We start from the raw sequence: 10,580 nt of genomic DNA, 5'->3' as shown, positions 1-10,580 counted from the left end.
GCCGCCCGGGCACCTGGAGGCGAGCTGCGTGGCTCCGGCTCCCGGGGTGGACGCTGCTTGTTGGAGCTCCGGCCTGGGGGGCCCGCCGCCTGCGGCCACAGGACACCTAGGCCTTCCTGGCTTTGTCCTTACAGCTTCAATTTTTTAAGATCATTTCAAATGTACAGAGAAGTGCCCAGGATACCACAAAGAATTGCACGTCCGACACCCAGATTCCCTTCTGTTAAGAGTTTAGGCACATTTGCTTTATCTTCTTTTTTCCCCCTCAAGAAAAGCTTCTCCCTTTCTTCCTGAGAACCTACTGAGAACAAGTTGCATACTGATGTGCCCTAACCCCTAAAAACTTTTGCAAAAAAAAAAAAAAAAAACTTTTGCAGGCGTTTGGGGCATTCTTTTACGTAGCCATAGTACAAAGGTCAGAATCAGAATATTAGGGACGCCTGGGTGGCTCAGAGGTTGAGCGTCTGCCTTCGGTTCGGGGATGATTCCAGGGTGCCAGGATCGAGTCCTGCACTGGGCTCCCCGCAGGGAGCCTGCTGCTCCCTCGGCCTGTGTCTCGGCCTATCTCTCTCTCTTTCTCTCTCTGGGTCGCTCATGAATAAATAAATGTTTTATTTATTCGTTTATTTTATTTATTCATGAACGGCCCAGAGAGACAGGCAGAGACACAGGCCGAGGGAGCAGCAGGCTCCCCTGCAGGGAGCCCGATGCAGGACCCGATCCCGGGTCTCCAGGATCAGGGCCTGGGCTGAAGGTGGCGCCAAACCGCTGAGCCACCCGGGCTGCCCAATAAAATATTTTTTTAAAAAATCAGAATGTCAGTATTGCCATAATATTATAATCAAAAGATTTATTCATATTTCACCAGTCAAGGTCCCAATGATGATCTTAATGACAAATTTTTTTCCTAGTCTAAAATTCTTTAAAAATATGTATGTATTTTTAAAGCTGCTCTGCTGCACTGGTGAGGGCGATCTTTATTCAGGCTACCAATTCAAATGCTAATCTCTTAGGAAACAGCCTCACAAACACGCCCAGGGATAATGTTTTAGCAGCTATCTAGGCATCCCCGAGCTGAATCAAATTGACCTATAAAGTGAATCAGCACAATCTTCTTTTGTTTTTTTTTTTTTTAATATTTTATTTATTTATGCATGAGAGACATATATAGAGAGAGGCAGAGACACAGGCAGAGGGAGAAGCAGGCTCCATGCACCGGAAGCCCGACGTGGGACTCGATCCCGGGTCTCCAGGATCGCGCCCTGGGCCAAAGGCAGGCGCCAAACCGCTGCGCCACCCAGGGATCCCCACAATCTTCTTTTGTCTCATGATTCTGATATTTTGCTAATGCAGGCCAGTTATTTTTTAGGATGTCTCTCAATTTAGTTGTTTGATCCTTTCCCATCATCGGGTGAGGTTATACATTTTTGGCATAATACTGCAGAAGTGATGCTGTGTCCCTGGTGTGCAGTGTCAGAGGCACGGAAGTTAGCTTGTCTGGTGGTAGTAACTTCGATCCACTCTCATTTGGGTAAGTATCTAACAATGGATTATCCAAAGGAGAGAAAGCCCTGATAGTAATATTTGCCACTTTCCATGGTATAAATATTCCATAATGGCCAATTTCAAGCTACTGTTATGTCATCACTGAGCACAAAATTGGGAAGAGATGTGCCGCTCCTGAGTTGGTTGTGAGTGGACTCTGGTGTACTACAATTGCCTTCCAATTTCTCCACTGCAAAGTTACTATTTTTCTCCCTTTATACTGAATAAGTATTTTATGAGGAGATACTTTATTTTTTTTAATGTACATACATACACTTTTTATGTAATTCATACATAACATACATAATAATTTGCTTAAGAGTAATTTACTCTTTATTTTTTTAATTTTATTTTTATTTTATGATAGTCACAGAGAGAGAGAGAGAGAGGCAGAGACACAGGCAGAGGGAGAAGCAGGCTCTATGCACCGGGAGCCCGATGTGGGATTCGATCCCGGGTCTCCAGGATCGCGCCCTGGGCCAAAGGCAGGCGCCAAACCGCTGCGCCACCCAGGGATCCCGAGGAGATACTTTAATAGTAAACAAATATACTGTTATTTATCAGACTTTTACCTATTAATTTCAGCTTCCATTGATGATCTTTGCCTGAATCAATTAATATTATGTTTGCCAGGTGGTAATTTTCTAAATCCATCATTCTTTTTAGGTTTTTCAGTTGGCATTGTAATATAAGGAATTGCTTTGCTTTCCTATTTATTTTATTTTTTAAACTTTAAAAAAAGATTTATTTATTTATTTATTTATTTATTTATTTATTTATTTGAGAGAGAGAGAGAGAGAGAGAGAGAGAGAGCCCAAGAGTGTGTGAATGGGAGAGGCGGAGGAGCAGAGGGAGAGATAATCCCAAGCAGACTCCTCACTGAGCCTAACACGGGGCTTGATTCCCATGACACTGAGGTCATGACTTGAGCTGAAATCAAGAGTTGAATGCTCAACTGACTGATCCACCCAGGTGCCTCCCCTATGTATTTTATTTCTTTCCTATTTAATTATTCATTTATTTATATCAATTTGGACTCATGAATTTCTATTTTATTCAGTGGCTTATAATCCGTTACTATCATTATTTATTTTGATGGTCACATTGTCCCAGATTTGGCTAGTGGGAGCCCCTTCAAGTTGGCTTCTATGTCCTATTGATATGACCCCATCATTCTTCAAACATTCTTCTTTATATTCTGGCATAACAAGATGTTCCAGGCTAAACTTGTGCTTTTTCTACCCCAGCCCTGAAATCAGCCATTTCTTTGAGAAGCCTGGATTCATTTTTTTTTTATTTTATTTTTTAAAAGATTTTGTTTATTTATTCATGAGAGAGAGAGAGGCAGAGATACAGACAGAGGGAGAAGCAGGCTCCATGCAGGGAGCCCGATGCGGGACCTGATCCCAGGACCCCAGGATCACACCCAGGGCCAAAGGCAGGCGCTAAACTGCTGAGCCACCCAGGGATCCCTTTTTTTTTTTTTTTTTTTAATATTTTATCCGGATTCATTTTAGTAGAGAATAGTATTTAGAAACTAAGTTCTGGGCATTAGAGGTGTTCATTGTTACTGGAGTATCGTTACTTCTAGGCCCTCTCAGCAGACAGAACTAGGATTTATATCTATGTGTGTTTCTATTCCTATGTATCTGTCTACATTAAAATCATGAGTTGAGGGCAGCCTGGGGGGCTCAGTGGTTTAGCACTGCCTTCAGCCCAGAGCGTAATCCTGGAGACCCAGGATCGAGTCCCATGTTGGGCTTCCCTGCATGGAGCCTGCTTCTCCCTCCGCCTGTGTCTCTGCCTCTCTCTCTCTCTCTCTCTCTCTCTCTCTCTCTCTTTCTCTGTCTCTCATGAATAAATAAATAAAATATTTTTTAAAAAAATCATGAGTTGATAGTAACATCTCCAAGTTCAACCTAACGCCACAGGGTTTATTCTAGTCTCCTTTTCATATTTATGATTACTTTCTCTCCGAGATACCTGGTTCCTGCTCGCTTCAGGATATTTGCTTAATTCTAGAGTACCCAGAAGTTTATTTCAGAGTTTCTGACCTTTTCTGTGAAAATCAAGCCTATTACATATTTTTCATAATTCTTTGTTGTCAGAAGGAAAATAGTCAAAATATTGTCTTCAGAAATCAATTGGAGGGGCACCTGAGCGGCTCAGTTGGTTAAGAGTCTGCCTTCAGCTCAGATCAGGATCTCTGGGTTCTGGGATCCAGCCCCATATCGGGGTCTCTGCTCAGTAGGGGGAGCTATCCCTCTCCCTCTGCCACTCCACACACACTTGTGCTTCTCTCTTTCTCTGTCTCAAATAAATAAAAATCTTTTTTAAAAATCACTGAAATGAAAACATATTTCTACACAAAAATATGTGTGCAGATGTCCATAGCATATTCTCAGTAACCAATAAATGGAAACAACCATTCATCCATCATTTGGTGAGTGGAGAAATAAAAGGTGATATAGCCACACAATGGAATATTATTTGGCCATAAAAGAAATGAAATACTGGTATGTGCTATACCATAGATGAACCTTGAAACATACTAATTGAAAGAAGCTTGTCACAAAAGGCCATATATTGTGTGGCCTTCCATTTATATGAAAATGCCCAGAATAGGCAAATCTATAGAGATAGAAAATAGATTAGTGGTTGCCTAGGGCTGTGAGACAGTTGGGGGGAAATAGGGAGTGACTGTTCATGGTTACAGAGTCTTTTCAGGGAGTAACGAAAGAAAAATTTAAAATAGATTGTGATGATAATTGCACAACTCTAAATATAATAAAAACCACTTAATTGTATACGTTCGATAAATTTTATGAGATGTGAATTGTATTGTTAATAAAATTAACAGAGTTGTTATTTTATTTATTTTTGCATATAAGATACTCGTTTTATTTTTATTTATTGATTTATTTTTTTATTGGAGTTCAATTTGCCAACATATAGCATAACACCCAGTGCTCTAGAGTTGTTATTTTTAAAAAAAAAAGTTATTTGGGAACAAAGCTACTTGGGTTGATATCTGCCCTCCAACCCTGCATCAGTGTGGTTAGTCTTCAGTTGGAATATAATTAAGTGTTTTTATTTTTCCATTTTAGGATTCCCATCATTTTTCATTTTATTTTACATAAAACAATCTTTTTTTAAAAAAAAAAATATTTATTTGACAGATAGACAGCCAGAGAGCATAAGCAGAGGAAGAGGAAGAAGCAGGCTCCCCGCCGAGGAGGAACTCCAGTATGGGGCTTGATTCCAGGACCCTGGCAGCATGACCCGAGACAAGGACAGAGGCTTAGCCGACGAGCCACCCAGGTGCCCCTGAGTTACATAAGACATTCTTTTGCATATTTTATGTAAGACATTAACATGCTTCCAAAAATCACAATTATACAAAAGATATATTTAAAAATGTATCACTTCTCTCTCCTCCTTTATTTCTATCCCTTACCACCCACTCCCCATAGATAACCAATCTCACTAGTGTCTGGCTTACTCTTCTGAAGTCTCTTTTTGCAGAAATAAACATATACATATGCACTTTCTTATTTGCCCTTCTTTTTTAAGGAGAAGGCACCACACTAGAGATAGTTTTACCTTAACATAGCTTTTTTTTTTTTTAATAATATATCCTTGAAATCACAACTTATCACTTCATAGAGCTCTTTGTCATCCTGCTTTACAGGTGTGTAGTGCTCTATCGTGCAAAAGTGCCACGGTTTATTCAAGCCTTCACGTGTATGAGCACCTACCTTGAGAACTTTACAAACAGTGCTACAGTGAATTATCTTGTGCATCTGTATTTTCACATTGTCGGAAGTATGTCTTCAGGATGAATTTCTAGAGGTGAATTTCTAGATTGTTGAGCCGAAAGATAAATGCGGGTATACTTTTGTTAGATATTGCCAAATTCCACAGGAGTTCTACAAGTTTGCATTCGCATCAGTAATATATGGAAATGTCTGTCTCTCCATGGCCTGCCCAAATGAATTGTGTTATCACATTTTTAAGGCCTTTGCAAATCTGATATGTGAGAAATGGTATCTCACAGTAGTTTTAGCATTTCATGTATTGTGAGTGAAATCAAACATATTTTCATATGCTTAGGGCTGTTCCTGCATATTAAAAATTACTAGTCAGGTTTCCTAATTTTAAAGTTCCTGAAGATTTGGGGGAAGGTTGAAAGATATCCTTGGACTTATCAAAGGATTCTGAATTAAGGGATTGATATGGGAAGGCTCCAGAAATAGAAATGATCATTTTAGCACGGGGAGATTTGTCAGAGATGAACATAAACTGTCCTATAAAATGCAGCGTAATTCTCTTTTAGAAACCTAGAAAAAAAAAAAAAACCTAGAATGTACAGACAGCATTTTGTCCCTTTGTAGCCCTCATTCAATTCTTCCTACAAATATTTTTCCATTCCACACTGTTCTTACCTTGGCTCTATGTTAGTCCAATCTGGTACCTCATTAAAGTTCCAGCTATCATTTGCATATTTGCCTTTTCTTTCTTGTCCTGTCTAGCTGGGATGGTAGGCAGCGTAATGTTTCTCTTCCCCACACCCAGAGATGTCCACCTCCTAATCCCCACAAACTGTTGGATGTGTTTTGTTACATGGCAAAGGGAAATTAAGGTTGCAGATGGAATTAAGGTTGCTATCCAGCAGATCTTGAGATGGGAGGTTATTCTGGACTGAGTGGAGCCAGTGTAATCACAAGGGCCCTTATAAATGAAACTGGGAGGCAAGAAAGTCGAGTCAGTTTCAGGAAGAGATTTGAAGATGGAGGAAGGGACCACGTGCCGAGAACCAGTGTGGTCCCTAGAAGCTGGAGAAGGCAAGGGAACAGATTCTCCCTCGGACGTCCAGAAAAAACAGTCCTGCCAGCCCTTGATTTTAGCCCATTGAGACCCATTTTGGACTTCTGTCCTCCAGAACTGTAAGATAATAAATTTGTATTGTTTTAAACAACTAAGTTTGTGGTAATTTGCTGTGGCGGCAAAAGGAAACTAATATGAGGGACATGTGCCTGCCACTGTACACAGCCAGTCTGCCCCAGAGGCCAGGAGAGGGTTGGAATTGGACATGACAGCTCTGTTGAACTCGCACAAAGGGAAATCTTTAGGACGGAATCCTTGGGAAGAAAGGAGCTTGAGGTGGAGCAGCCAGAGGGTCAAGAAGACTCATAAAAAGAGGAAGATGTCAAGAAGAGAGACCAGAATCACACTATAGAGCTCACACAGAGTCCTTATATTTGGAAAGCAGTAATGACTCTGTAAAGACTTTCAGATAGGGCCGGAAACCCAATGAAAATGGATTGAGGAGTGAGTGCGAAGTGGGAAAAAAAAAATGGATTTGATATTTTTAAGAGATTTGACAGTGGAGGGAGGAAAAGAGCATAGCCATTTCAGGGGAAAGCAAAGCTAAGTGGGTTTTTGTGGGGTTTTTGGTTGGTTTTTTTGTTTTACTGGAGGAAGGTGGTGTGGATTTTAGGATATTTGAACACAGGGGAAAGAGTGAAGATGCAAAAGGAGTATGACTTGGCAGGAAAAGACCTGAAAGAGATGAATCAAGAGCCCAGGTCTGGTCAGGAGAGGACATGTGTGAGGTCCTTAAATTTCCAGAGCCACTCAGTGGCTCTCTTTTTGTTTTTCCTTCTGTGAGGTGAGTAGTGCAGCCATATGCTGAGAGGAGAAGTGTGGAGATGAGCGTAGCCAAGGTTCGGCCGCTGTGGCAGCTGAGGGCAACTACAGGGTTTCTGAGCAGCCCTGAAAAGTCTAACTCAGGCTTCGTGCTCTCTCCCACCGCAGCCACGGAGGAGGCAGGTGGCGGGGATCGCTTGGGCGTTTCCCAGAGATTGAGCCCCACAGATGCAAACCTGAGTTCGAGACAAGCGCCCTGTCCCCGGGAAGCTTTGAGTCGGGCTGGGGAGGCGGATGAGCAGCGCCACAGCTTGTGGAGGTGGGAGGAGGACGCCTGGCCTGGTAGGAGCCCGATGACGTGCCTAAAAATCAGACTGGAGAAACAAGGAAGTTCTTTTTGGCGAAAACGACCTTTGGGATATTTTAGAGAACTGGTACCTTGAGCTGAAGAGAGGAGAGGGTAGGGGTGCTCCCGGCAGAGGGCCCAGCTTGGGGCGAGGCCCAGGGGCAGAGGCCCACACAGCTCAGTGTGTGGAGCCAGGGGTGGCGGTGGCTTGAGAGGATCCAGCTACAGGGCCCGTGGGGCCAGATCACAAGAGCCTTGCATTTCAGGCTAAGGATTTTGAAGTTTCATCGGAAAACCATGAGAAGCCATCAAAGGATTTGAGGCAGGAAGTGTTTTTTGTTGTTGTTGTTGTTTGGTTGCTTTTTGTTTTGTTTTGTTTTGTTTTTTGTTTTTTTTCTAGGTTCTGGAGAGCAGCCCAGAGGACAGATCGGAGGGGTTGGGCTGAGGCCAGTTAATCCAAGTGAGGGGGGATGTGTGCGCACGTGATGGGGGCAGAAAGGAAGGGACAGTGTCTGACTGGCTGTGGGAGGTGAGGAAGACAGAAAGCTAGGATGATGTCCTGGTTTCCAGCTTCAGTGAGAGTGACAAAAATAGTTTTGCCATTTACTAAGATTAAAAAAAAAATACAGAAGCAGCAGCAGATTGGGGGTAAGGAGACCCCGCAGTCAGAAATTGGCGGGTTAGTATGGCGATAGGAAAAGGAGGCCCGAGTAGGAGAGTGAGGACGGGCTGGTTCCGTCCACTGTCCAGCCTGGTTAGAAAGGGGCACCCTGCTGGCTGGCAGCCGGAGCCAAGGCAGCGGTAGAGGTCTCTAAGCTGGGGAATAGGCTTCATAGGGGAGGTCAAAGGCTAATGGCTGTTTCCAGAATAGGACTTTAGGGGCGCCTAAGTAGGTCAGTTGGTTAAGCGTCTGCCTTTGGCTCAGGTCACGATCCCGGGGTCCTGGGATCGAGCCCCATGTCTGGCTCCCTGCTCAGCAGAGAGTCTGCTTCTCCCTCTCCCTCCACCTCTCCCCATGCTGGTGCTCTCTCTCTCTCTCTCTCTCTCAAGTAAATAAATAAAATCTTTAAAAGGAACAGGACTTCAGAGTTTGAATTTTCTTTTCTTTTTTTTTTTTTTTTTTGAGTTTGAATTTTCATCTGTGGCAATTTGGAAATGATGACAGCAGACTGAGGCACTTGGGATGTCCGTTTTCCTCTAGAAATGAGAGGTTTATTTGGAGGAGCATTTTTCCAAAGAGAGGACCTAGACCTTTCATCAGATTCTTAAGAGGTCTCTTAGGATCCTATAAAAATTAAGAATTGATACCAGGTAACACCATTTTTACCTAATCCTCACACTTTCAGACATATCTGTCGTCCAGATATGGTTACGTGTTTGCTGTGTGAGCAAAAGACAAATGTTTCTCTATAAAATTTTAACCAGGATCCCAGAAGGCCTCCTTTCCAGAACTACAAGGGGAAGAAAATAAAAGCACAAGAGCAAAAAATGTGGACTGACAGGTTAGTGACTTATTAGTTGTGTCTACTTTCGCCAATGTTTTCTTCCACTTTCAACACATAGGCAGATGAGATTGCGTGCATTAGTAAGAAATTTGATACAGGGCAACATTTATACTTATAAACAAATAATAAATATTTAATTTAATATTGCAGGTTTTGCTTTTTTTTTAAAAAAAAAAAAAGGGTTTTTAGCTTTCTTTGTTCCTAAGCTTTCGTGGACAATAAAGTTGAAAAGAAACTCTTCTTCTGGGATCAGTGTAAATAATCTGTTCCCATAACATGAGAAGTGAGATAGAATTTGAACCGAGTGCTGCTGCTTTCATAGTCCTAACACTGCCTGCTTAGCCTGACGGGGAAAATGTGAGCCAGGATTGGAGGGATTTGGGAAATGATGTTTGTACCTTTAGTACTCGGTGTAGAAGTTCTTTGCAGCATCCCACGTAGGTGCCGAACTTTTTATTGTCAGGGGCAAAAATGAGGGCTTTGCCAAGTTATTTTTTGTGGGACATTTCCTTAAAAGTGTACCGAGTCTCCAGAGGGGCTCCTGGGTGGTGCAGTTGGTTGAGCATCCAACTCTTGGCTCAGGTCATGATTTTGGAGTCATGGGATCGGGCCCCATGTTGGGCTCTGTGCTCGACAGGGAGTCTGCTTGGGAGTCTCTCTTTCCCTCTGCCCCTCCTTCTGCTTGCGAGTGCGCAGTTTGGCTATTGTAGACATTGCTGCTGTGAACATTGGGGTGCACGTGTCCCGGCTTTTCACTGCATCTGTATCTTTGGGGTAAATCCCCAGCAGTGCAATTGCTGGTTTGTAGGGCAGCTCTATTTTTAACTCTTTGAGGACCCTCCACACTGTTTTCCAGAGTGGCTGCACCAGGTCACATTCCCACCAACAGTGCAAGAGGGTTCCCCCTTCTCCACATCCTCTCCAACATTTGTTGTTTCCTGCCTTGTTAATTTTAGCCGTTCTCACCAGTGTAAAGTGGTATCTCATTGTGGTTTTCATTTGTGTTTCCCTGAAGACAAGTGATGCGGAGCATTTTCTCATGTGCTTGTTGGCCATGTGTGGGTCTTCTTTGGAGAAATGTCTGTTCATGTCTTCTGCCCATTTCATGACTGGATTGTTTGTTTCTTGTGTGTTGAGTTTGATAAGTTCTTTATAGATCTCGGATACTGGCCCTTTATCTGTCATTTGCAAGTATCTTCTAGGAGGAAGCTTCTTGAAACAGCCAGCAAAGGCTTTCTAGAAGGGCATTTCTTTATCTGGTCCTTGGGAAATAATCGTAGGTGTTGAAGAAATTGGAAAGTGTTGTTTATTTAGGGAAAGGCACAGTGAATTTTGTTTCTGACAAGTTAAATTCTAAATATCAAAGAAATGGCAAAAGTGAGAGGTTTAAGAATCTTTTTCACACAGGTGATGGCTCACAGCCTAGGAGTATAAGCAAGGCTCAAGGGATTGAACATAGACTCAGTGAGTCTTGGGGGACCATTCACAGTGGAATGATGGAGAAAGGACACAGAATTACAGGGACTTGGGCTTGA

The 10,580-nt window shown here is 42.7% G+C and overlaps 1 protein-coding gene across 1 annotated transcript in view; it reads left to right on the top strand.

Moving 5' to 3' along the window:
- Positions 1–5,069, top strand: part of SLC11A2 (solute carrier family 11 member 2) — a 62,010-nt gene extending 56,941 nt beyond the window's left edge. The window contains exon 18 of the transcript XR_008665974.1: positions 4,725–5,069. The gene's annotated coding sequence lies outside the window, so the exon portion shown is untranslated. The remainder of the gene's footprint in view (positions 1–4,724) is intronic.
- Positions 5,070–10,580: the final 5,511 nt, after the last annotated feature.

This window comes from Nyctereutes procyonoides, unplaced genomic scaffold (genome assembly GCF_905146905.1).
Source record: "Nyctereutes procyonoides isolate TBG_1078 unplaced genomic scaffold, NYPRO_anot_genome, whole genome shotgun sequence".
Classification (NCBI taxonomy): domain Eukaryota; kingdom Metazoa; phylum Chordata; class Mammalia; order Carnivora; family Canidae; genus Nyctereutes; species Nyctereutes procyonoides.
Note: the sequence above shows the minus strand (reverse complement) of the source record. Positions and strands in the feature narration are given on the sequence as shown.